This window comes from Corvus brachyrhynchos, unplaced genomic scaffold, assembly GCF_000691975.1.
Source record: "Corvus brachyrhynchos isolate BGI_N302 unplaced genomic scaffold, ASM69197v1 scaffold68, whole genome shotgun sequence".
Taxonomy (NCBI): domain Eukaryota; kingdom Metazoa; phylum Chordata; class Aves; order Passeriformes; family Corvidae; genus Corvus; species Corvus brachyrhynchos.
Window position 1 is genome coordinate 3,185,223 of NW_008240039.1, and position 27,463 is coordinate 3,212,685.

The window sequence follows — 27,463 nt, forward strand, 5'->3', positions numbered from 1 at the left end:
TGCTTTCCTGGGTTTGTCCCAGAAATCATCTTAGCCTCTTCTGCTCCCATATTCTTGATTTGAAAATACCTACATCCCTAATTATCCTGGAATATTCTGTGAGCAGTGAGGTGTAGCCTGGGATTCCTGCTCTGTGCTCAGGCCTATCCCAGCACAACCAATGTCCATTAGAGAATTCCTTCTCTCTGGCCCCAGTGCCCATCCCAACATTCCATCTCCCTGCTGCATCTGGGGCAGTTGGGGCAGAGAGGTTTCCTGGCAGGATTTTTCTGTAGGGTAGATAAAGGCCTATCCCAAAAAGTGGGAGCTGAATTTCCCCTCATTTTCCCTGGGTGAAGCAGTGACTTGCCCTGTTTCCTCCATCAGCCACTACTGGGGTGAACTGGTTCACAAAATCCTGCAGGATTTACAGGGTGGGAAGCAGCTGAGGGCTGGAACTGTGAGGTTTTCCCAGGGAGAAGGCACCAGGGCAGTGACAGAACTCTGTTTTCTTAGAAACCCGGGTCAGAAAGGCCAGGCTGAAGCGTTAACAGTTGAAATTGTCTCTGATTATAGCTGCACTCTTGATTATGAAGTCAAAGCCAGTGAGCAGCCAGACCCAGTGAAGCCCAGAGAAGCAGGTCCAGATGTTTTTGTTTTGTTTACTTTCTCAGTGTGTCCAAAGTGCAGGAAACAGAAAAAAATTCCTGTTTTAAGAACCAAACTCAATTGCGTTTTGTTGCTCTGCAGCAGGAAGTGTCTGAAGAGCCGAAATCTAAGTTTGGTTGAATGACTGAGTTGAGAGTTTCCTTTTCCTTCTATCCTAGCGCAGGGAAAAGAGGGGAATTCAGCAGGGTTTTGATTCCCTCTCTCCCCTTCAATGACATTTTTCTGAAGTTCCTCTTGGTGTTGGCTTCTATTGTGAATATCCTGGCAGAATATCTGATTGATATTACTGTACGAGCATCAAAACATGGAGTTTTGGGAAAAAAATCCCTGTTATTTTACTAGGAATACATGGTCTGGTTCAGGGGGGCTGTAGGTGTGAGGCAGCTCAGGATTCCTGAGGGAGGTATTGATCACTTCTAGGAGTGTCTGAAAATAAGGATCATTTTCCTCTAGGAAGATGCACTGTTAATTATTTGTAGGCTGCAATGTGAAAGATGAATCCTCTTTTTCTGACCCAATTATTGATAGGTGGCATTTGTTGTTTCAGTTTATATTTCGGTTTGTTGTTTTGTTTTAAGGCTGATTTTTAGGAACAAAGTGCAACCCTCCTTGGTTGGCAGAAGTCAGATCCAAGTCGAATGGTGCAAACCTTTTTTTTCCTATGACCTTGGCCAAACGTTGTCCTTGTGTTTCATAATTCTGATAAAAGTTGGTATTTACACTCATGATTTTCAGAAAGGTTCCCCACATCCCTCTGAGTACTCTGATAGGAGCCGTGTTTATCAATTCCCGTTGACTTTGTGATACTGTTTGTTTTTGTAGTGTAACTGAGCAAACTTTCCCTCTCCGGGGCACTTCTCCCATTCCAGAGGTTCCTTTGTCCCGTGCTCGGGCAGGGACATTTCACACCTCAAAGGAAGGGCTTTGTCCTCCCTCAGGTGTCCTCAAACCCACCCCAACACTCTCTGCTTGGCCTTGCAGACACCTCTTGAATTTTCCCATTTCCCAGAGTGTTTGAAGACACTTCAGGGATCTGTTTCCAGTCTGTGCCTTCAGAATTTCGTTTGGGAGCAACATCCACGGATCCCTTCATGTGCTGAGCAGGAATTCATGGAATAAGCACTGTCTGCTGGGTGTTGGTGTCTGAGCCGTTCCCTTGGAATGGGAGGTTGGAAAAGCCCTGAGGGGATGTTCTAGGCAGCTCTACCTGTTGGCAAATTGGGAAATGGTAACTTGGGATGTGTTTCCATCTCGTAAAATTGAGCAGGCAGGAAATGGGCAGTGAGTGAGGGAAAAAAGGGAAAGGGGAGAAGTTTTTAGCACTTGCTGCTTTTGCTTCTCTGTGCTGTTCCTTGCGGTGGTGATAAATTTAACAAATCTGGGATTTGTAGGATCACAAGGAACGTTCCTTCTGCAGTTTGCCATTATTTTTTTGGTCAGTATTTCTCTGGAATTTGTAGTTTTGACTTGCAGGGACTTGTGGGTTGAATGCTGGTGTAAGATTTCCACACAACTCCTTGTTATGGCCAATTGGGATAGCAATATTCCACTTGAATCTCCACTCCTATTAGGAATTTACTTCAGGAATGACACGTGTTCTTCACAGCCAGCCTCTCCTCTACTCGTATTTCTCAGTTCATTTCCAGTAGTTTATAATCCTGATAATCCCACTTCTGTGCACATCTCACTCCCCAAACTCTGAAAACCTGGACTCTTTGTTTGTTTGTTTTTAGGAGTCACCAGCTCCTTAATCTGAACAGTGTTTCTGTCTTTGGCTCAACAAGTTCTTGCCCTTCATCACAGGAGATTTACTGTCAGGCTTTGACTAAACTGGGAGTGTCACTGGAAGTGGAATTGGCTGCAAAGTGGCCGTTCCTCAGCACCATCTCAGCTTTGCTCAAAAATGCTGGGTTTGTTGTTGTACAGAACGTGCTTCATAATTAACGCCTGTTCCTTCTGATTCCTGCTTTAAAAAAACCCCCCAAACAACATTTTGGGGGTTGGAAAACGTGCCACTGAGGGCTTTGACGTGAAAATGGGTTTCTCTCTTCCACCCAAGGATTACCACTGCAGAAAGGGCTTTCTCTTCTCAAACTCCAGTAAGGGCAGATTCGTGAAAATGAGAATGAAACAGAGCAGTGAATTGTACCTCGAAGTCCTCAGGAAATTCAGTTTGTGTTTGGAGGCAGGGCCAGCCCTGTTTCCATCTGAACTCCTTGCTCCAGACCTGGCTCTGATGGAAAACCTCGAGCTCCAGGAGCTACAGGGAGAGTGTTACTTGCTGAAACTTCCAGTTTTACTCACGAATAGCCCAAAACACCCATGGGAATGCAGAATGCTGTGTTTTATCTGCCATATCTTGAAAAAGGATGAGTAATTATCTTTTTTATAGGTGCTTTTCCTTCCAGGCAGTGAGGAGGGCTGGGTTGGGATGGTTGGAACACGTGTCCTGCCTTATCTGCAGCACAGCTTCGTATCTGGCCTCCTGCTTTGCTTTGTGGGATATGTTTTAAAAAATCTTCTTTGAATTAAACCACACCTATCATTCAAGGGCTTTTTGGACACGGGATGGCAGCGAGTGATTCATGCTCATCTCACAAAAATAAATAAGCTGTGTCAATCCTGACCCCCGGCCCCTCCCTGGGATGATTCAGTGGCTCCTGTGCAGGACCTGTTGGGTGCTTTCCTTCATTCCCTGACACTGCTGTGCTGATCGTGTTATTCCACCTTTTTTTGTGTGCCTTAAAAGACACCACCCCACCTAAAAGCCCTGTGATTATTGAGTGTGACGTGATTGCATTTCTCCCGATCCCATTCCCCCCCCGCCCACTGACACAGAGCACAGCACTGCCAGCACCCCGAATAAATCACAGCCTGTTTGTGCTTTATGGCCTCTGGGACCCAAGGAAAATGAAAATAAAATAATTACATAATGATTTCGATCGCTTTGGATAAATAATGGTATTTATCATGGCGCTGTTAATTTTCCTAATTGAGAGAAGAATGGGAATCTCATCCTGGAGGGAAATTTAGCACCTGGATTGTGGGAAATTTGGAAGCAGTTATGATTTTAGCTCAGTTTGCTTCACAGGGTAAATACCACTGATAAATGCGGTTTGTTTTAGTCTGTATTTTAATTTCTATCTTAAGAGAGGTTATTTGCACAAAGGCTTCTCTCAGCTGAAGTGTCAGAGCCAGGCTGCTCCTTTACATAGGGAAAATAAATAAGTGCTTTCATTTCCTACTTGGGGGGGAAGAGAGAGGCTGTCCCAAGGAAGACAAATAACGGGGGAAAAAATGGGAGGCAGCAGCTGAGGATGCAGCAGAGTTCTGGCTCCACATCTGGGCCAGGGAAAGCTGCTGGGTTTTGAACACACTTTAAAGTGTCACTGATTCACAGCAGTCCAACCTCCCTATTCCTGCAAAATTTAGATTTTTAGCAGGGGGTCTTCTTTATTTTCTCTGTTTTTTAGAAATACTCCAAAGTGCCGAGGGAAATTTACTTTACGTGACTGGCCTTAAATGCTGGGAGGAGAATAATATTGTGTTTCCTGGAGTCTTAAATATACTAAAATATCTCCAAAATTGAAATTTTTTTAAATTATATTAAAAAAAAATCTTAAAAATATTAAAATAGGAAGGAGCCTCTAAGCACGGCCTGAACTGTGACGGTTTTGCCGTGTTTCCCAGTTCAGATCATACAGGAATTCTTTCATTTCCCTTTACAAGCTGATCCAGCTGAAGCAGCGAGCTCTTGTCTGTCCTGTCCAAGCCAGAGATGCTGAAAGCAGTGTGAGTCCTTTAAATGAGCAAAGAAATCCCCAAAGCTCCTCTCACTCCTCTCTTGCTGACGGGCTCTCAGCTGGGCCCTGCGAGGATGTGATGACATTTCCTGCTCGTTTTCCTTCCCTGATTCATTCATTTTCCCCGGCCTCTGCCTTTCCCTCTGCCTGGGGAATGATGTTCCTACAGCAGTTCTCTCCCTCGGGGAAAAGGGGCTCCTGAATTGCTGTTTTCCAACTGCTCTTGCAGGGAAGTTGCTGAGGAATTCTGTCTGTGCTCCTCCCCCAGGTGCAGAGTGTTACCTGCACAGCAAATGCTTCCCATGCAAGGTTCCTTCACCATTTCCCGGATCTGCCAGGCTGGAATCCCTCTGAAAATTAAGGAATCCGTGGGTTCATGAGGAAAGCAGAATGCCAGAGCACCCTGGGACTGCCCCCAATAGTTGCCAAGAGCATCCCCAGTTAGAATTTTTATGCACACGGATATAAAACTGCAGAGAAACTTTTGCTTTGGACCAAAACTCAGAGCCTAAGTGAAAAAAAAATTAATCTCAAGGAGGAAAAACAAGTTCCTGACTTCTAAATATTTTAAAGATTTCATTTTTATTCTGTTTATTTTAATTATTTTCAATATTTAAATTTTTAAATGAGGTTTTGGGCCAAGGAAGTTGCTCAGCTTTGTACATGCTCAGTTCCATCCCCTTACCATGGAGCAGATCTGGGAGAGCATCAGTACTTTGATTTTCCACGCAGGATCTGGGCTTTGTTCTGGTGTCAGAGGACCACCACGAGGAAGAGGAAGGGTCAGATCCAGGTGCTGGCAATTGTTGGGCTGTTTGGAATTAAACCCATGCCAGGAAGAACAAGGACTGGGTTGGGATTGAGAGGAAGAAGCTGATGGAATCACAGGCAAAATCCCATTGTCTACAGCTCCATCTTTTGGGGGGGTTTAATTTAATAATTTCGACCCTGGATAAAAGTGAAAAATGCACCTTATGGCATCCAAGTGAAAGGACTGAAATTTATCCTGTTTTTTGACATTTCCCCAAATGCTTCAGTGCCAGGGTTAAGAGAGTAAAGCCTTTTTTAGGCCCAAGAATGCCAAGATAAGTTGCTCTATCTTAGGCACTTGGCTAAAACATGGGTATATAAGGAATTAAGGGAAAAAAAGAAGAGACAGGGGAAGGGAATGACTAAGAATACCTCCTGATATTTCTCCTTTATTTCCATAAGGGGTAATAACTCATGAGCAATCCGGCAGAGGGCACTTTCTTTAAATAGAACATTCTGATTCACAAGCAGAAAAAGGAAATAAATATTTTCCTTCAGTCTTCAAGAGCCATCCCTGAATACCAGCTCCTGGAGCAGTATTTTATCAGCCACGCTTTCACAAAGGAAAAAGAAAACGAAAAATCCCATGAACAGCTCAGTGGTGACCACAGGGTTTGAAAAATAGCTTTTTTTGCATTGTCAAAAGCCCTGCAGAACTCAGGGCGCTGCTTCTTCCTCCGGAATGTTAACCTACAGAGAAATCCAACCTGCGTTTTGTCTGCTCCCAGCAGAGCCTGGCTGATGGAGCCCTGGAACACCGTGGGCTTTTGCAAAGGAAGGGATCCATAAGCGAAACCATAAATATCCATGGGGCTCTGGAGGAGGCAGCGCTCTGGGACTCCCTCAGCAGCTGCTTGGGAAGGCGGGAGCGATGCAGAGGAACTCCTCGTGGAGTTCTCGGGCTGCTGGTAGGAGGCACTCAGGAGGGTGTTGTTTTTTTTGGGAATCAGCCTCACGCTCCTCACTGCTCGGAGATGTTCATGTGGGATTGGGGCACTGAGGGCTCCAGGGAGAGGGATGTGCTCAGGGTCAGCAAATCCTTCAGTGAACCCCATCTGAGCGCCTGGTCAATCCTAAAGTCTGAAGGTTCTAAATTAAATCTCTTTACCTCAATCTGAGCGATGCAAGAGGTACCAACAGTGAATTTTCCCCAGTGAAATGTTGTGTTAATTACTTTTAAAGAATGGGAAAATCACATTCTCTGCATAATTTGGTACCGTCCTCCTCGGAGCAGGACCACGGATGTGGAGAGCTGGTAAATGCAGCAAGAGTTGTTTTGTTTGCGATTTAGGACTTCACACATTTTGGCTCTTTAGCTGCCTCTTGTTTGGCTCTGGAAACGCCAACTCTGGGGAGTTTTGTTGTATTTAGGGATGGAAATGAAAGATTGGGGGCATTGCTTTTTCTGAAGGAGTGGGACATGGGTGGGACTCGGTTCTTTGCTTGCTAACACAGCTCTTAATTATTCATCCTCTTTTTGAATCCTTTCTTCCTTCTGTGTGCTCATTATTCCTCTTTCTGTGAGTTCCATCCCAGCAAAGTGCTGGGACCTGTGCAAAACAAGGCAGTCCTATCTTTTATATCTATTTTTCTAAATTGGACTGTCACACACCCACCCACCAATATTTCAAAAACAACACATCTGCCACAAAGGACTGGCTCAGACTCAGTAAAGATACCCTCACAATAAAGATTTCAGCCAGAGCATCACAAATACCTGGTCACAAATCCCGGTACTGAGAGAGCTCAGCTTTGCAAAACAAGGGCTACTTGTCCAGGGAAGGTGTGAAGCTGAGTTTGAGTCATTTTTAGAAACATGAATGGAAGAATCACAGCTGCAGGAGGAGGCCCAGGGGTCAGGCAAGGTGGGGAATTGGCCCTTGGGGTGGAAGGGGCATTTCCAGAGCATGGGGGTGTCTTTGGAAGAGTTATTCCCAGTCATGGACTCTCTTTCTCAAGTTGTGACTGAGGCCCAGCTGCTTTGTGAGGCACCCTTGTAAAATCTCCACCTTGGCTGGGTTGTGCAGCTCTCCTGATTTCCTGGTCCTCAAAGCAAACAGACAACAAAACCATGGATCGTAGGAAGGGTTAGAAGGGACCTTAAAGCCCATCTCATTCCACCTCTTCCCACGGGCAGGGACACCTTCCACTGTCCCAGGCTGCTCCAAGCCCTGTCCAACCTGGCCTTGGACACTGCCAGGGATCCAGGGGCAGCCACAGCTTCTCTGGGCACCCTGTGCCAGGGCCTCCCCACCCTCACAGGGAGGAATATTTTCCTAATATCCCATCTAACCCTACTCTCTTTCAGTTTGAAGCCATTCCCCCTTGTCTTGGCACTCCAGGCCCTTGTAAATAGTTCTTCTCCATCTTTCTTGTTGACTCCCTCCAGGGTGCCGGAAGGCCACGATTAGGCCACCTTCTCCTCTCCAGGCTGAGCAATCCCAGCTGTCCCAGCCTTTCCTGCCAGCAGCGCTGCTCCATCCCTCTGCTCATCCTGGAGCCTCCTCTGGGCTCTCTCCCGCAGCTCCAGGTCCATCCTGTGCTGGATCCCAGGGGTGGAGGCAGGGGAGTCTCAGCTCCAGGCCTGAGTGGAGCTGGAATTGGGTTCCAGAGAGGTGACAGCGGGCTGTGACCCTTTAGTGTGTCTGCACTGCTGGGGACGTGCAGGTTCCAGTGTCAGTACAGGGGAGGCATCTCTCAGGGGACTCAGAAGCACAGGCAGAAGGGTGGCTCGTCACAACTCACCATCATTTACTCTCTTTGCCCCAAAAGGCACAAAAAATTACTAAAGAAATCAAAATGTTTTCCACTGAGGAGTGTTCTCACCCAGTGTCCTGCTCCTGCTCACTCCTTGGTGGGGTTAATTTTGGCCGCTCTTGCCCGCGTGTTGCTGGGGAAATAAATCCCTGATGTGTCCTGGAAGCGATGCCTGGACCTTTAGTGGTGCAGCCCTGACCCTTCAGAGCCACCTCTGTGTTTAGTGTATGTTACAACCTGTCTGCTCCACATTCAGCCCCCTGGTGCCCACCCTTTCCCTCAGCACACACAAGGGGTTCTCTCCTCCCTTGGCTCTGCTCAGGCAGCCGTGTGCTCCTTCCCTTTCGGACAGTGCCCTGCTTTAATTGTACATCTCATTGTGCCGTCCCCGTTCAATCCTGTTCAAAAATCCCTACATCTCACCCACCTCCCTTGTCCCCCCACCTCCCTTTTCCCATTTAGATCTCCCTGAAGCCCATTCTCCCTTATCAGCACAGTAATTTCGTGAGCAGAGCTTGGATTTCTGCCGTTTAGGCCCCGGCCATTGTCTGTCGCAGCTGCAGTCAAGATAAACCCTCACCCAGAACAAAGTTGGAATGACCTTTTACAAGCAGAATCTGCCTTGTTTCCCTCCAGACTAATTTATCAGCCTTCATTTCAGCCCAGTCTCTCAGCAGAGGCCTGAAAGAACATTACAGAGAGCATGAATGAACAGGGGGATTAAGATGCTTGGCTAGTCCCTCTTTTTCATCAGACACCTTCTGGATTTGCCGGGATGTAAGCTGTAAATGACCGTAAGTGGTGAACTGCCTTAAACTTGGAGCAAGGGGAAGGGAAGGGAAGGGGGGGGTGGAGCTACCACAGCCAAATGTTTGGAAAAGAAGAGCGATGTGAGGAGCTGGGTAAACCTCCTGTCTCGGAGGCAGAGAGTGGCAGGACTGAGCAGTGTCTCCAGCGCCGCTGCTCCTTCCCAGGGGCTCCGTGTCTGCCCCCAAGCAGGGCAGGGAGGGGGGACAGGCTCGGCTCCTTCAGAACTGTTAACGAAGCAAATTTAAATCCATTTTATTGACTGAGGACGAGTTTTAAAAACTGGATTATGTCTCTATGTGCTAAAAGTGTTCTGGTGCAGCAGAGCAGCAGAACTTTCCTTGGGAGTGTGTTTTTAACGCTGCAAGAGGGGAAATTTTTTGAAGTGAACTTGACAAGTATCAAAGATCCCAACAGGAAACCCATGATTCTCCTGGAGCTGACAACAGGCATGGTCCAAAAGAATTGCTGCGAGGAGGGGAATAAATATTTGTCTCTTGAAGGAGGGGAGAGTTGTCAGCTGTAGTTGGGCTGAATTTCCTGTCTGTGCCGCACAGGCAGCTTTAGTGGGATTGGATAATTCCACCCCCAAACACCATAAAACATCAGATTCTGGTTTAGTGCTTACAGCTTTTAGCTCCCTTCATCTTTTATGTAATGAAGGAAAAGGTTATTTAACACCTTGGGAACTTCACTGCTAAATCACAGCCTGCTCAGATGAGTGGGGTCCTTATCCACCAAACTCGGGTCATTGTGGTTGATTCCTTGGAGTGAAGAAAAAGCTTTTGCAGGGGGAGAATTCAGTGCAGCCCCAGTGATTTTGGTTTTTGCTGGGGCTGTGGTGGTGCCTTGTGTCCTCTGGCAAGGTGGGAACCTCCTTTGGCTGAATCCTGGTGGGACTGGTGGGCCCGGCCAGGGAGCAGGAACGTCCCCATCTAAAACCCCTCTGAGAGCAGAGCTTGCACCTTTAGCAGATTATTTGGATTTTTGGTGTATCAGAACATTCTGGAATATTTCAGCTTTTGCTGGAAAGGCGGGAAGAGGCAAAGGGTGGAGCTGCAGGTGGAGGGGTGGGTGGCAGCAGCCAGGGAAAATGTGCTGTGGGACCAGCTTGGGAAATGGGTATTGCACTGTCAGGTGATGCCAAACATCAACCACAGGGTGTTTAGAAACCAGGTGCAGGTAAAAGATCAATGTTTTGGAACTGTTTTAAGGCTCTGAGGTATTTTAAGGAGTTATACCTGTATAATATAAGATTGTATACCTATATAACAAAAGAGTACACCTGTTTTTTTAAGGTATTTTAAGGAGTTTAGCCTGTTCACTGGACCAGCCTGGCATTTGGGCCTATGGGACCATACCCACCAACAAATCCCACTGCAATAATTGGGAATTTCCTTTCTGAGCAATCAACCCCCTCTCAGTGAATGTAACAGAAGTATCCAGACTTCTCCAAATCTTTGCAAGACTTGTAATTTCATTTAGGAATTTGGGTGAAAATTCAGGCTGTGATTCCTTTCCCTCTCCTCTCTCCTACCCCATATTTGTGCCTTTTCAGCCTTTAGCCAGTAACAGGGGAGATGTAGGATTTTCAGAGTTGATACCATCTTTTTTTTGGAGGTTGTATTTAATCCCTTTTTTAGCTCAACAATTCAAAAGTGCTGCACTGGTAGTAACTTGCACCTTGTTGTAAGTTTACTTGTGCTCCAACCAAAAGTGTGAGCAGCTTATCTCTTAAACACCAACTGAACCGTTGTCCCAAGCCCTGATTTATGGACACTCCCACCCTCAGAAGTGAAGGATCTTTTCCTGTTCCCAAGTGGTTTTATCATCTGCAAAATGAATTTCAGCAGCGTGGCAGGGAGATGGGGATGGTGCCTTTCTGGAGAGTTGTGGAGGCAAAATGCGGATACTTCAACCAGGACAGATTATTTCTGGCTCCTGTCCAGTTTCCTGGGAAATGGACAGAAAGAAGCTTAATTTCTTCTAGTCCCCTGCAGCTGTGCTTGGGGTTTAATAAGCGTACAAGGCGATTTAAGGGGGGAAAAAAAAAAAAGGCAGGAAGTTCAGCTCCTTGTTGAGCTGTCTGTGCTCCTTGGAGCAGAAATTGGGGTTTGCTGCTGAGTGGAGGAGCAGCACTTCCCAGATGGGAGTTCAGCATCAGGGATGGTGCCCAAAATGTTCAGTATCCCTGCGAAACTCAGTGAATGGGCCCAAAAGATCACAGGTTAACTTCCATTCAAATAAACATGAGGCCATTTAATTCAGTATATGCAGGGAAGGATAATCCAAGCTGTGTCTGTGCAAGGCTGAACTTTGAAGTAGGGTTGTTGTCTAAGAACAAACAGGATCCTTGGAGCAGGGGCATCTGACGAAAATACTGGGAAAAGTGTTCAAACTAAATACAAGCAAGTTCTGCTTTTTGTAGTGAAAGGTGCATTCCAGAACACAGGAGATCAGGAGGTTCAGAGAGGATGGGGATGGTGTGAGTGAAATAAATTCATAAATTCATCCCAGGAGGAATGTTCTGTCTGATATCTCTTACCTGATGGCTCTGGGCTCTGGGGGTTCTGGGTGAGCACAGTAGAACTGGGCCAGGCTCTCAGAGCCTCCCTAAACCCCATCTCCAGCTTTTATTGTAACTGATGTTGTCCTAAGGTCAGGCAAAGACCAGCCTGAAAAACATCCTTTGGGAGAGAGGGGCATTGAAGGCAAAAAAAAACCCTGAGCAGGGAGCAATTGAATGTTGCTGGGTGATTACAAATGACTCCAAGGGAGGAGCTGGGGGGTCAGGGGGCTAAACCAGGGGATAGCTGGAGCATTTCCCTGGATAAAGGGGGATACTCAGCCCTGGGAGCCCAGGCAGACCATGGATCAGTCCACAGGGACATGTGAGGCTCCCAGTGCATCCCCATGCCCTGCACTGGTGCCACTGCTGCACCCTCACTGCTGCAGCAAATCCCATTTTCAACCCTTCATTATTTTTGTGGATTTTAGATCCAAGCCAACGTTCTCAGTGTAAATTCTCATCTCGCCCATGGTTTGTTACAAGGGTTTGTAGTTGCTGCTGGAAATTTCAGATTTGGGAATTTGAGCCAAAGTGACTCCTTTCCCTGTCTTTTCCTGTTTTCCAAAGTCACCTCATTTTGTAAAAGGCATGTGTGTGTGTATGTGTGTGTGGAATAAATCAGTGTAAATTTACTGCTCGCTAGAAATTGTAATTGGCAGGAGTCGGGATATAGCAAATCCAGAATGGGAATGATAAAATACTGATACTGTATCCTTTAATTTATTACCTGCATTATCCACACTCTGTGTTTTCCACTCGGTTCTCTCTCCTTCACGAGCTGTGTTTTCACTAGACTGGCATTTTCCTCTTCTGATGAATTAACTGTCAATTGAAGTTAGTGAGATAAATCAAAACAAATGGACACACTGCTCCATATTGACTTTCCCACTGCCTGATTCCCAACCCCACTTTCTGAGCACGGGGCTGTTGTTATGCTCACTTGCTTCTAAGCAAATGTACAAGAAAAGGAGGAATTGGAGGAGGTGGGTGTTTAATAGCCAGCAATTACATTTTTCTCTGTCTTTGTTTTATCTGGGATCTTGTCAATGATGGGATCTGGGCCATTTACCCAGAAAGAAGGCACTTGGCATGGCGGAAGAGAGGGAAATGTTAAATGGATTTCAGGAAGCACACATGGAAGTTCAGGTCTTCTAAAACATGGTTTTAATCTACAGAAGGAAGGAGTTTTTGGGATAACCATAAGAGTTTAAGCGAAGAGGGGAACACTTTTTTCAGCAGGGGTGATGTGCAGGCCCTCATTGTAAGAGACACAAGGCTCCAGTCTGAGCCCAGAGAGGTTTATTAACATTTGCTGTGGGAATTCTGGGTGTAAAATGGCGCTGGGTAGGGCACTCCAAGATGTGGAAGCCTCGGCTTTATCCCAAAATGGCACAACAGTTTCTGGCTGGTTTGTTCTATTCGTGCGAATGGGATGTGGTCCGGCACCCAAGTGATTGGGGTCATCTCTGTTCCTGTCCAGACAGAACTAAAGCTTTATATCTATAAATATATATTTATATACAAGGTAATCAGTGAAATAGAGGTGAAACATGGATCAAGGCTTCTCTCTTGCAGACGTGGCAAAACTTCCACCGTGAGGAGCCCTCCAGGCCCACAGGCCCACAGGCCTCCCTCCTGTTGCCACCAAAGTCAGAACTGTGTGATAAAAACTTCGATTGATTATTTTAAATAACGAGCACACAAATCCCTGGCCGTGTCTCCAGCAGCGCCACCCGTGTGTGGATCAAACCCCAGGCACACCTCTGCCTGAGCTGGCTCCTCTGCAAGGGTTCAGTGCTCAGAACAAGCACACGCCTGTCACAGAGCAAGTGTGGAAATTCTTTTGTTATTTGTTTACTTCTACCTTAAACATCTGTGCCTTAGCACTCAGCTCTGAAATGCACTGGGGATCAAGCAGGTTTTTCCTTCAGGGCTCTCACCCTCATCCTGTGTAACCTTCAGCAAATAAATTTAACACCTTCTCACCTGGAAGGGATCTCCTGCACTTCAATTCAAGAAGTAAAAGGTTAAAAAAAAAAAAAAAAAAAGTCTGTGCAGAGGAATGGATGGTGGAAAGGGGTAAAGCCTCTCAGCAGTAGGTTAATTGGAGAGTGGAATACCAGTGTAGATGGGAGCACATAGTTTCCTTGGACAATGTGCTAAAGAACTGGGAGCTGGGAAGGACCAGCTGGGATTGTTAGTGAATTAGCTGAAGTCAGAAACTGCTGAATGGAGCAAAGAAGTAAAGGGGAAATGAAGGTTAGGGTATAATTCAGTCTAAATTAGGTGGGCCATTCACAATGCATAAAAGGGCTCTGAGCTTCCTTTCTTGGGGAAAATGGGGAGGAAAGCTCACTTTTATTTGGATGCGTGTTGAGTGGTTGATTTTAAGAATGTGCATACCTAGAGCCTACTTTTTGGAAGTGCATTATCCCACATGAGTTTGGAGGAAGCATTGAAAATGCCATGAGCCTGAAAGACAACAGATTTAGCAAGAAAGCCTCGGGCCCGTTGTGCTGCAGGAGCATTTCATTTCATCTCTGATGGGCTGAAACAAATCCTCTTCATTTGTTCCACCTCTGCTTGCTCGTTACTCACAGTGACCACTCTGTACCTGATCACCTCGGGATCCCAGGTGCTTGGAATCCACCCTGGCTCCAGCCCTCCTCCCTGTGTTATTTGTGATTTATTGCAGCGCTCCTGTGCTTTTAACAATGTCCAAGTTTTGTTTCTAAGCGGTTCTCCCATGGAAAGGGATGTGGCAGACAGCACATGGTCTTGGAGGCCGTGTTTGTTCTACACAAACCTAGGAAAAAAGAGGGAATTGCATGAATTGAATAAAATAATAGTTCAATCGAAGTGGTGCCTCCATGAAACAGAAGGCCTTGAACCTTCCAGTGGTGTCTGTCTGGGGTGCATTGAGTTCTGCTTTGGAAGAGTTATGCTGCATCCCTTTGGATGTTGTTGTCTCTGTAGACCTTCAAATCCATTTGTCCCAGTCTTGCTTAGCATCCCTCAGAGGTGCACCATCCATTCAATGACAAAAAATCACCATTTTCCAACTTTTTAGATAGTTCAGAACTTAGAGCTCAGCTTTTCTCTGGTCTCTGTGTTGTCTGTGAGTGCAAAGTGATTCTAACTTGGATTTAAGTGACGTGGTTGTGGCTGTGCAGAGCCTGCCAAAGGTCTGGGCCCTTCAGCTCTGCTGAGAGAAAATCCAAATTTTCCGTTTTAGAGCCCTGGGGGGTGCTCTGTGTTTTCTGAACCAACTTGCAGAGCTGTTGTGCTGCATCATCAATAAGATAAAGCCCGTCTGACTGTGGTTTTATCGGACATAAAACGCTCAGTGAGGAATAGAGAGCACTGATTTTATCAGGGTGTAATTCCAGAAGTGCTGTGGATGGAGGTGGAACTTTTTCCCCCTCGTGCTGTACCTGCCAGAGCCTGGACTCGTTTCTGTGTTCACTTCAAAGGCTTATGTCAAGCCCAGTCAATTTAAATGAGATTCAGGACTGGAGCAGCAATAAGTGTTCAATCAAAGTATTTGATAAATCACTTAAACAATCTCGCAGATTGCAAATTCTGTAAATGCAAGTTCTGCACTTATTCAAAACTAGTGAATGTGACAGGGCTAAGAGACAGCAAAGTCAAAACAGCAGGAAGAGAAACTCAGATTCTTTGATGAGATTAAAATACCAGCAATTGCAGTGGCAGGCAGGTAGGGCTGTGCTGCTCGTGGAGCTGCTGCTCCAGCTTTTCCAAGGAGAATACACAGATGCGATAAAGAAGAGAAGGCTGATTTGATGATTGCTGCATAATTTTACCTTTACTTCAGGGTATGTGTGTTTTCCTTAATGTCTTGAATGGCATAATTTAGCCGGTCAGGAAAGTTTTCTCTCTTATTAAATGGAATGGCAAGTGACTGCAAAAGTAGGAGAAGGGAAATCTCAACAAAGCCCAGATTGCTCTGAATGCTCAACAATTTTTCTTTGGTTACTCAGACAGGAGCATGAGCTTCCTCAGGGGGAATTTATTGTGGTGGGTGTCTGCCCAGAAAAGCTGCAAACAAAGTGTTGAAACAAACTCTTGGAGTTGGCTTTCCCCTGGTTTGTCACCCACCACAGCCACGAGGATAAAATACCAAACAGGTATTTAATGATTTTTTTTTTTTTTGGCTATTGTTTTTATTGTATCAAAGAAAGATGGAAGAAATTAAAGCAATTTTTTGGAGTAGCTTCCAGGATGAAACCTTGTGTTTTGTCCATTGAACTTTTTCCTACTTATTAATGAAGGAAGTTTAGGAGATTTTGCTGGGGGAGGAATAACTCGTTGTCAGCACCAACATGAAGCACAATTTGAAATAAGTTTTCATGGTTACTGGAAAAAAGACAAAAAATGGGATCATTTTTGGCTGTAGCCAGTGTTGAAATTCAGCATTTTAGTTTCAAAAAGCCATGGTTGGTTTTGTGTGAGCAGCTCGATATTCCCTCATCATCTTTGTCCTCATTCACAATATCAGGGGGGTTTAATGAGGATCCAGGTGCCAAACTTTTGTATATTGCACATTTTGCTCGCTCCCACCATTATTTTATTCCAGATCCTCAGAAACCAGGGCATTTGATCACTTTTAGTTGAAATTCCAGTAGGAACCTGGAATTTGGGCTGGTCTCCTCCCAGGCATTTATCCCCCAAGGACAGGAGCAAGGGACTGATCCCTTTGTCTCCTTTTCTCCACCTGTTTTACTGCAAATGGGAAATGGCTTTAAGTGGTACTGAAAACAAGAATTCTGAAAGCTCAAACATCTCTTTTCAGGCAGCACAAGGCCTTGTTCAGGGAAGTTTTTAAGGATTTTGGGAACGTTGAGGGAAAATTATGTAAGAATCACAGCATATTAGGAGTTACGTGTTGTCCAGCTGTGAACTTGGACAGATTTTCCTTATCCTGACTGAAATCCAGAAATATCTGCATAAACAGGCACACAGACTTAAACTTCCAACCCAAAAAGCCTAAATGGTTCCTAGAGGCCTTTTGCATCCCTTCTGTGTGACCTCCTGTTCTCTGGGAATGCTTCAGCCAGCTCTCTAAGTTAAGCAAGTTTTAAAAGCTGCTCAAATAGGAATTATTTTTTATAAATTAGGAAAGATTTGTGTCCTTTCAGTAGCTACTGAAAAAAGAAATTGCTGAAGCTGCACTAAAACCCACTCCACACGTGGATGTAATAGTCAAAAAAACTTTTCCTTTCACTTGAAGCTAATCCTTTCACTTGAAGCTAATTTTCTGCCCTTAAAAAAGGTAATTTTAAAGCTTTTCTAGAAGCCCTTCTTCCTCCCATAAAATATTTATGTTCAACACACTGAGCACATATTAATTAACAGGAACCAGCCATTAGGAGGATTCATCCGAAACTGTACACGGTGTGTACGAGGCAGAGTTATTTTAAAAAGTTGATTTTCTTGCTGGCAGTGCCTTTATTTTGTGCTGTGGCCATGGCTGTGCTCAGCTCTGGAGGGGCTGAGCTCTGGGGGTGTGTGTGAGCGTGTGTGTGCGTGCGGCTGTTGTTCCTTTCTTCTCCAAATGCTTCACCACAGTAGGCGAAATGGATGAAACACAGAAAAAGAGAGACAATAAATAGTTTCCTAACCTGGCTTGGATAATGGAGAAAGTTCGTTAGATTTATTAATCCTCATTTTCCTTTGGACTGTCAGGCTTGGAGTGACAGTAAAAAAGCTTGTGACGACTTTGGCTAATTTGCACTCCATTCACTTTCTCATGAAAACCCATCAGGATGACTGAAGAACTGCTCTGCAATTGACCTTATTCAATGGCAGAGTGATATACTGGGAAACAGGCCAGTTTTTACAATGCCCAAAAGAGCAAATTGGACGGAATCTTTGTTCCTCTCTTTTTTCCCCTTTCCTTTTTATGCCAGTCTTGCTCTAGTTAAGCTCTCTCATTTGTTCCAGCAGTAGCTCTAGGGCTCAGGTCACCCTCTGGGGCTGCCATTGCAGGTGATCACTGGGCCGCTTGTCTTGGATGCAAAGAGGAGGGAGAAAGGGGAAGGCTGGAAGAGTCTGCTCGGAGAAAAAGTCTGAGACCTTGTTCTCAGCCAGATGTTGGGGGACAGGGCGCTGCTTTAGCATCTGCACCCAGAAATCCCCAACAGGTTGCGTGAACCGAAGCCAGGAGCAGGATTTTCGTGGTGCTCTTTGGGTGAGGAATTAAAGCTGGTGGTGGTCAGGGCAGAGGGGAGACGGGGAGCAGACTCTGTGCCCATCAGTGAGACTTTTCTGTGTTCCTTTTATATTCACACACAGCAGACCCAGGATCTTTCACTCTGGGAAAATGAGACAGGGTTAGAGTGGCCAGAGGCTGGTGGGGAGAGATCCCGCACAGGGGGTAGGGACAACTGTCCCCTCAAACCAACATTTAATGTTTTATGCAAGAGAGACCAGCCCTGAATGAGGGTCTGAGTGGGATTAGCACATGAACAGTCCATGGGCTGGCAGATACCGAATTTATCTGGGGCGCTGCAGAGAGGCAAAACAATTTGAATTTGAGTCTGAGAATGGGCTGATTTGGGTGAATTCTCTCTCTCTCTCTCTCTCTCTGGCTGAAGTTTCTGAAACTGCAGCTTCATTTCTAGGTTTCATCAAAAGTGGGGTTTGTAAAGATTTCTGACCAGTAGGATTAGAGTGATGTTTTTAATAGCAATCATTCCAAGCTGTACCCTAACTCCTGTCTTTACTGGGGTACCAAACGTGCTGTAATTCCCTGCCAGAGCAGCACTGCTGGTTCCCCTCCTCCTGACACCTCACACTGGGCAGTGTGAAGCTTTCAGGTGGCTTTTGATCACTTTGGGGACCACCCCAGCCCTGTCTGAGCCAGCAGCTCTGATCTTTCTCTGCAGAGGGCAGGTCCAGCCTCAGAGGCCAGACCTCAGAGTTACTGGTTCAGGACTATTCAGGTGCCTCTTGAAGCAGCAGAAGCAGCAAACCCCCAACCTGTGCCCCACATGCTGGAAAGGGAAATGTGGCTCACCTTGTGTGTCCCAGAGCTTCACCCCTGCAGTTGCCAGCTCAGCAAACCAGCAGCAGGGAAGAGCCACAGTCAGTCCTGGAGCAGGGTGGGAAAGACCCAGAATGGCTGGAAGGGACTTTAAAACTCATCTCATTCCACGGGCAGGGACACCTTGCACTCACCCAGGCTGCTCCAAGCCCCGTCCAATCTGGCCTTGGACACTTCCAGGGAGGGGGCAGCCCCCACCTTCCTGTGCCAGGGCCGCCCCACCCTCACAGGGAGGAATTTCTTCCTCATCTCTAATCCAAAGTCATTCTCTGTCAGTTTGAAGCCATCCCCCCTTGTCCTGTCACTACATGCTCTTGTAAAAAGTTTCTCTCCATCTTTCTTGTGGGCTCCTTCAGGAACTGGATCCCCAAGGAGTGAAGCAATTTATCACTGTTCCTCTTTTTGAGTTTTTCTGTTTTACAGCAAACTTTTTTCAGTTTACTGCAAGTAAAGAGAACCTGGTGGCTTTGTTAAACCTGAACCACCCAGCAAGAAACTCATTGCTCTTCTACAACTTCACCAACCGACTAAGCTCATTTTGGGCCTCTACTTCTGAAGGGGGAAGGTGGGTTTTCTTAAAAATTATCAGTTAAGAACCACACCAAACTTTCAGCTTTCCTGAAACACCTCTGGTTTATCAGTGTACAAACTCTTTTCTGACCAGCATCACTTTTTCTGACTTACATGAGAAAATAAGAGACATCCAACCGAAAGAACAGGATTGAGGAGACTTTTCTCTCTCCAAATGCTACCAATCCATCCCTCCCCTCACATCCACAAGGTCTGGAGCTCAGTGTTGTTTCAGCACAGAGTTTTAAGCTCCTGCAGGAAAGTTATAACCTCAGTGTGTTCAGGTTTTGGAGTTAAACCAACAGGGTGGAGGCCGAGGAATGAGGGGAAGAAGAGAAGAGGGCGTTTCTAACGGCATTTTTGGGGCAAACGCTCACATATTGGCACAGAGGATCTTGCTGTGTAGCATAAACCTGGAGAGGTGTGAGACGCTCCCTGAAATGCCCCCGTCACTGTGAGGGGACCCTGTCCTGTCACGGAGGTGTCTCTCCCCCATTCGGATCTCCGGCCGCGGATGGCCCTGGGTGGGGTGACTTCCGCCACTCGCTGTGCACTCACTGGCATCCTTCTGGTCCTCTCTGTCATCTCCTTGCCCTCCTCCTTCTGGTGCCCTCAGGTCCTCCAATTTCCCCTTCTCTCTCTATCAAATTCTGCCCATGTCCGCACCCTCATTAATCAATGTCAAGTCACAGAGTGTACAACAAGGGCTGTATTCTTCCACTGCCCCCTCAGCCCTCATACATCCCATTGTTCCAAAAAACTGATTCAGATGGCAAGAAAACAGCCGATGCAGCACATAAAAGAGATGAGACAGAAATGAAAAGAATCAAGGAGGGGAAAAAAAAAAAAAAAAGGAGGCATTTTTTTCCCCTGAAACACTCGAATAAATACTCGGCAATGATAATTTAAATTATTCATACATTTATGAAAACATCCATTGAAAAGTGAAGTGTATGATGCTCTTTGTCTACTTTACTTGTCTCTTGTTTGTGATTAACCTTTACTGTAACTTGGGCTGGCAGTGCCACGATCACAAAGACCAGACTTTTCCTTCCATGGGAAAAAATGTTTCATCGGGTCCAAATGAAAAATTAAGTGGAGGTATTTAGTGCTGATGTGGCAATTTGGTGCAAAGCATTCAAGATGCAGAATTATCCGTGTCTGTAGCCCAAACACTGCCTAGTAAAAAAAAAATCCAAACGAGACAAAGCCAGCTTTTAGCAGCGTGTTCCCTCGCAGGGGAGTTTGACATAAATTCTACTTCCAGTCCCATGACATCCCTCAGGAGCTGGAGAGCTCAACACTACGGAGAGTAAAGGGTTTGCTGCCACAAATAAGGAGAATCTGGGTGTGTAAGAACGTGGACAAACACAGCCTGAAAAAACAGAAATGAAAAAGGCAGCTCGGTTATTTTAATTACAGCTCCCTAACTATGGAAGAGTTCCTGGACCAGCATTAATAACGTCATCAGAAAACGGGAGATATTCGGCAGCTGACAGCCTGTGGAAGTCCAGAAGAAATTTCTTTTGCCTGTCAGACAGACTTCTTCTGCTCATACTTTGTGGTCACTGCTTTAATTTAAAAAAAATCATTTTGTGGCAAGATCAGTATATTAAATATTGGAATATTAAATGCCAGTAGCGATAAACAACCTGATACCAGAGAAATAGAAATTTGAGAGGTTTTGGAAACTCAGCTCTGTGGGGATTGTATTTTTTGGTGTATCCCTGCCATTCTTCCAGGGTTTTGGTTTTTTTTTTTGCAGGGACCCAGAGAAACAGTCAAAGCAAAGCTTCTCCTCTAACATTTGTGTCGTGCTTGTAATTCATCAAATTTCGATCCAACTTCCAAACCGGAGCGGTCTGGAGAATGTCAGATAATTTATAGATAATCATCCAAACATTTTTATTCTCAAGTGAACATATTTAGCCCTGCAAATATGCATTTATGCCTTTCCATAACTGGTTGATTACGTGGGAGGGGGAGCCATTGTCTGGCAGTCAAAGCCAAGGGATTTTCGGCAAAGCTCTCCTTACTCTTCTGTTGACTCTGCAGTTGACTCTGTGTGTGACCTTGGACGTGTCACTTATCCTCTGAATGCTTCACTTCCTTCTGTAAATGGCTATAACAGTTTTGAGGACATGCAGGAAAGTGTGTCTGGAACTCAGGAAAGCATTTGGAGATTTCACTCCTACGAGATGCTGGTGGGTCCTGGCAGCTGAGACGGACAAGTCTCTTCACAGAGGGGTTTATTAAGCATCTTTGTGCCTTATTTTAGGGGTTTGATACATATTCTCTCTTGCCTATTTCAGCCACTTTCCATATTTGGAATTTGCTTTCTAATTTTTTAATCATTTTTCTCCCTGGAATTTGTGTCCAAGGTGACTCTCAAAGTTTTTCATTGCATCTATCTTGTCTAGGATTTACTGGGCTTGGTTTTAATGCTGCCTCTGGATTTGTCCTTTGCTGAGGTGAAGTATTTGCCCTTGTTTCAGCAGAAAACATTTTTAGTAAATCCACTAATGGATAAATCTACTAAGAGAGGCTGTCAGCCATGGGAGAGAGTATTTATATAGAAAGTGTGGTGGAAAACTGTGTATTAAAAGGAAGGAGTTGGAGCAAAAGTCCTAAATCAAACTGCTGGCAATACACTGTCTTGGTGTGTATTTCTTGCTAGGCTGTGATTCCTTCTTCCTGGAAATGATCCAGGATTTCCTGGCTCAGTGATCTGGGATACATTTCAATATACTCAGTATATGGAGCAGTGGGCAGACTTCAAACGGGTCTGGGATTTTTTTTCTTTTTTTTTTGAGGTATGGAGAGACATCCAAAATAGTGGTTCCCTTTCTCAGCTGATTTGCATAAATCCTCCTTCGCTGCTTCCAAGCCTTTCTGGAGCTCCTGAGTGAGCAGGAGGCACCAGATCCCATTCACACACAAACCAGATTGGCTTTGGGATCAGCCAGCCAGGGGCAGAGCCCAGACAGGAATTTTTGCACCTCGGCTCTGCTCACTCCCTCGTGGGTGAACGAACGCAGACACGGCCATGCAGAAACACAGTGACACCTCTTGGGAGCTGGGGAAGGGTCATTCCTGCACACCCACAGCCCAAAACCACACCCAAACTTCTCACCTTGAGGTTTGGGATGACGATGGTGAATTTGGGTTGGGTGCTTCCCGGCACAAAGTCATCCTGGGATTTGATCATCCACGCCCAGGTAACTCCTGCTCTTTGTTGGGCTTTCTGGACTGGGGGAGTTTAAAATAGATCTATTTATAGATAATCATTTTAAAATCGATAGCTTTGGGAATGGCTGCTCTGTAACACATTCCCTCCATGGCTGTCCCAGGCCGGTCCCAGCCCCGGCCGTGCCCCCTCCCGCAGCCCCCAGCACACTTTGCCCATAGAAGGTTTGGAGATGCCTTGTTGTGCTGCTCTCCCGCCTCCCACCCTCCCAGCCACCAAGCCTGGGCTCTGGGAAGGTGGCCAAATGCCACTGAGGACACTGGAGCAATAAATCATCCTCCTTCCAACATCTGCAGGCCCCAAAGGCGAGCCCCTGGCCGATGATGATCTCGCCTCCCACCCCCTGCTTTTTATCCTGTCCCTCGCTGACAAAACACCTATTGTCACAGCCTGAGTGAAGAAGAGTCCTTTTTCCCTCACAAAGGCCCTCTGAAGCCAAGTTGTGAGCTGCCAGAGAAGATGCCGAGGGCTCGGCGGGGAGTCTATATCTCACTCTTTTGCTCTGTAGTTCATACTTTTTCTCTCTCACGGGGGTCACCCAAAGCCTTTCACTCCGGCTTCATATTCACATAAAGACATCAAGAAAAAGAAAAACCACACCAGAAAGAATTATTAGGCATGGCTGTCAAATGCTTTATGGGGGGGTGGGGGGTGCAGGGGGGAAAGAACAGTAACTCTTTATGTGCTGGCATTGTTACAGGAGCTAATGTACCACTGGAGCGCCGTGCAGGAAGACATTACATGCCTCAGGAATTGCAGGGGCATTAGGCTAAAATATTGGATTTCAGCACAAGGGCGTTTGTTTTCACTTCTAGTTTCTTATCTGGGTTTTCTGAATTCCAGGAGGCTCTTTCCTGATCCTGTTGTCTCGAAGAACTTTTGGGGTTTTTGCACCTGAAGGATCTTTCCTGGCTGTTATTTGCATGCCAAGAGAACTGTGGGGATTTTAGGATCCAATAGATTGAGCTGCTCCCAGTCCATTTTTTTTTCCATGCTGAAGTTTAAAAATCACGACACTGTCATCACCAAACCCTGCCCAAAATATTGATATTTCCTCATGGAATGGGCAAAGCTGACTTAGTGCAAAGCTGAAGGGACAGCAGGGAAGACACTCCCTGCCCGAGCCCGGCATCACATCCCTAAAACACGGATTCACAATTACAAAATTGCCCATTCCTGGCAGATTTAAAGCTGGAAAGCCTTCCTGAATCTGCTGCCCATCTCTCTGCACCACTCTCCGAGGGAACTTTCGGAGCTGTGAGCTGAAGGCTCCGCAAACAAATCGCCTGCCTGAGGTTCATCCAGATGCCACGTCCCCGTGTAGGGTTTTAACCCTTTGAAGCTGTGTCCCCTTTCTCTGCTTGCTGAGAAGTGGGTGAGCAGCGCTGGGCAGGGCTTTAAGAAGATCCTGCTGCCTTGGAGAGGAAGATAAATAAAAAACTTCATTTAATCCTTTGGAAGGCTGAGACTGTAAAGTTAACAGTCAAGTAAGCTATTAAAATTTACAGCGCAAGGCATCAAAACAGAAGGAAAGTGCACATGGATAAAGTTTAAAGCATCCTTATAAAAAGCCGGAAACCTAACACTGCATTCCTACAAATTATTCCCTTAGCAAACATTTTTATTTCCAATTAGTAAAAGAAAAATTGCTAATTTGCTGCAGTTGGACAGGCCTGACGTCTCAATCTGCAAAGTGTCAGTGCTGTGAAAGGAAATGTTTCACACTGTGCTGGAGAGAGAGAGCGGCTCTAAAGAGGGTCAGGGCATTGGGCCCAGAAACCAGATTGACTGGCCATAGTGCTAAATTACTCACACAAGACAGACATTGTCTGCAGTGCCAGCCCCGCAGTACTCACTTTCTCATTCTTTCCCTTTTTTAGTTGGTGCTTGTGGAGGAGGTGAGGGGGTGGCAGGGATGGCGGGAGGGGGGCACGGAAGAGGAAGGGGAGGAAGGCTGCGCTCAGGAGGGGCCTGGGCTCATCCTCTGCTTCTCTGGGAACACACAGAGCCCTGAGAGCTGTGCAGGGGCGTGAAACACCCCCTGATCCATCTGGGATCATCTGGGGAACCCACTGACGCATCCAGACCCCACTGTACCACTCAGGTGTTGGCTGGGCTCAGGGGAACCTTGTGCTGGGGATGAAGGCTCAGGCTGAGGATGAATCAGAAACCCAGAACAAGTTTGGGTTGGAAGGGATCTAAAATCTCATCCAGTGCCACCCCCCTGCCATGGGCAGGGACACCTCCCACTATCCCAGGCTGCTCCAAGCCCCATCCCACCTGGCCCGGGGCGCTTCCCCGCCTCCCCACCCTCACAGGGAACAATTCCTTCCTAATACCCCATCCAACCCTACTCTCTGTCGGTTTGAAGCCATTCCCCCTGTCCCTGTAAATAATCCCTCCCCATCTTTCCCGTGCAGCCCCTCCACACCCTGAAGGCAGCACCGTGCCACCCCCAGCAGCAGCAGTGGCACCCCGTGCATGGCTGCTGTGCCAGGCACAGGTTTGTGTGACACCTCTGCCCACGGGAAGGGTGTAACCCTCGAGACATCCCCGAGACCTGGAGGATGCCAATGGTCCGGAAGGCAAAGCAAAAATCTGTGGTTTTCAGCACTGTTGTTGCTCCCTGTTTGTGACATCTGGGTTGTGTTTATTTCACGGCCTCGCCAAGAGCCCTTGAACCCAAGCACTGTTTTGAGTGGACTGGAACACTTTGACCAGGATGTCTGGATGAACAGACAGGCTGGTATTTGAATTTAAGTAACTATTATAATTGTTTTATTAATCAGGTATTAAAAAAAAAAGGCCAAAACAACAAGATAAGGATCAAGCTCGCAAATAATTACTGCTTTCTTAATTACAACCTTCTCATCTGCCTGAGACAAAGGTTCTGACACTTTCGGTTCCTCTTGCTCTCGTTGTGTGTGTGTTGTGGGGAGTGATGAGCTGGAGGTGGAGCAGGGGTATTGAAGGTGGGAAGTGCCTGTGGAAGCTCTGGACACTGATTCCTTGGGATGGGCAGCGTGTGGCAGCACCGGATGGGGAACAGGGATGAGCTTCGCTGGCTTCTTAATGAGCTACTTGCAAATAACATTTAATTTTGCTGGTTCTTCTTGTAATTTCAGTGTGCTTGTGACTTCTCTTTCCTTTCTCTGAGGAATCAGCACCAGGCAAGCGCTTACTTGTGCTGAAATTCTCACAGAATTCCACACAATTTGTTGGAGGAGCCCAGTGCTGTTGGTTTTGCCGGGAGGAAGCACCTTGGCACAACAACCCCCACGGCCCCTCTCCCAACCAGACAGGTCCTGGGTTTCTTTCTGCTGATAATCCCACCAGGACCTTTGTTTCCTGATAAAACTGGATTCCACTGGAGAAACCCAAACACATTAGAGGCTCCATTACATCCTCTGCATCCTTCTTAAAACCTGCCCTGTGCTTCCTGAGCGTTAAACAGAGCAGATGCCTGCTGGGCTCCTCTGTGGCACAGCCCCAGCCCCTGCTGATAGCTGAGCAGCTGCCCTGATAACACAGTGACATTTCCAACGTGTCCCTATGAAAAAAGGGGGAAAAGGAGCTTGTCTTGAGTCAGATAACTCCGAGGTATGAGTGGGGCAGTTTGTTTTCGTCAAGAGTGAAGATGCTGGTCTAAAGAATCAGCTCCTGGCTCCTTGATTCGTGTGAAAACCTCAGCAGGCTCAGGGATTCACGGTCTGATATGGAAACAGGGCTGCTTAGTGGATGTGAAGGAAGGGAGAGGGAAAAAATCCGTTTATTTTGGGTCCCAGGTTTGAATGTTATATGGTGGAAAGCCAAAGAGGTGTTTCCTTTTTGAGATGGGCCCGTCACGGTGCTACTGCCAGGGCAGGGAGCTCCAGCCCGCCGCTGAATCCAGCAGTGAGTTTCCTTTGAAGAGGCACATCCGAGCCTCTAGTATAGGAAGGAAAGGAGGGGAGAGAGTGATTCAAACTTTGGGGATGATTTAGGAAGTTTTTGCTGGGGCTGGGTGGGACGATCTGTGAGCCATCGTGCTTGAATGAGTAAGTGACCGCAGCTGCCTCCAGTTCAATTCCCCTTTTCTTTGCCTGTTCCGGGGCAGAACTTTGCCCTGTGAATTTTGAAAAAAAGAGTTTTATGCAGAAACTTGGATGGGAAGCAGCAATAAATGTTTTTCCCTTTTTTTTTTTTTTTAATCATTCTGCTGCTGTCCAAGGAACGAGGAGTGAGAAGCAGGCTGAGCCCAGCCTCGTGTGTGCAGAGAGTTTGTGCTCAAGGGAGGGGGACTCGTGGCTCAGGAGTTGTTCAGGGTGAAGGAATTTGGTTATTTCTCAAGCCTCTGAAATAAAACCAGAGCTGCCTTGAGTCACTTGGTCATTTTTTGTTTCATTGTCAGGCTCCAGGCAGGAGCTGAGGGCCATGTGGGGGTGCAGACAGGGGCACAGCCCACGCCAGGGCCAGGCAGGAGCCTGGACACCGTGTTCCTCCTGCATCCCTGTGCTTCCCCCTGGGATCTGTGGGGCTGGAGGCTGTCCAGGCACTTTACATAAGCAAACACCTCCACCTGGAGCTGCTGCTGCCTCCACAACGGGCACATTCTGTCAGGCAGGCCCCGACGCCGTAACCTCCACCACAGAGGGTCACTTGGAATTTGTTTCCTGCATCTGGAAGCCCGGGATGAGGGCTAGGGAGGGGAGTCAGTGCCTTCCATCCTGTGGGGTTTCCTGCCTTTCTTTATTGATTTTATTATTTTTTGGTGACTTTTTTTGTTTCCTTCAGGCCTTTAGTGTCATCCTTCAAGCCAAAAAATTGCATTCGTGTTCTCCCCAAATCGTTGCCATAATTACAGCTGTGTGTGGCCACGCAGGGATCCTTTGGAAACCAGATGTGTCGTCTTCTAAGCTCTGCTGCTGGGCCAGTGGCTGGCCACAGAAAGTGTACAGCACATATATTTATCTTTTTATGGAAATAAAAATGGTGTTTTTTATGGAAAAAAAAAAAGTCTTCTGATGTCCAGAAACACCAAAGAAAATTGCTTTTGATCTGTAGTTTTATAAAGAACTTGTCCTAATTCCCTGTCGCTTGTGGTGTTTCTCATTCTCTTTTTTTTCTCAGGGAGCTTCCCAGTTGAATAAACCAGCACTGGAAGCCCCGAGGTGTCACTTTTTGTGGGGATCCACATGTTCCAGCAG

General features: G+C 46.5%; 1 protein-coding gene across 2 annotated transcripts in view; it reads left to right on the forward strand.

Annotated features, from left to right (window-relative positions):
* PRDM16 (PR/SET domain 16) overlaps positions 1–27,463 on the forward strand; it is a 291,370-nt gene that overhangs the window by 105,063 nt on the left and 158,844 nt on the right. The gene's annotated exons all lie outside the window — the stretch shown is intronic.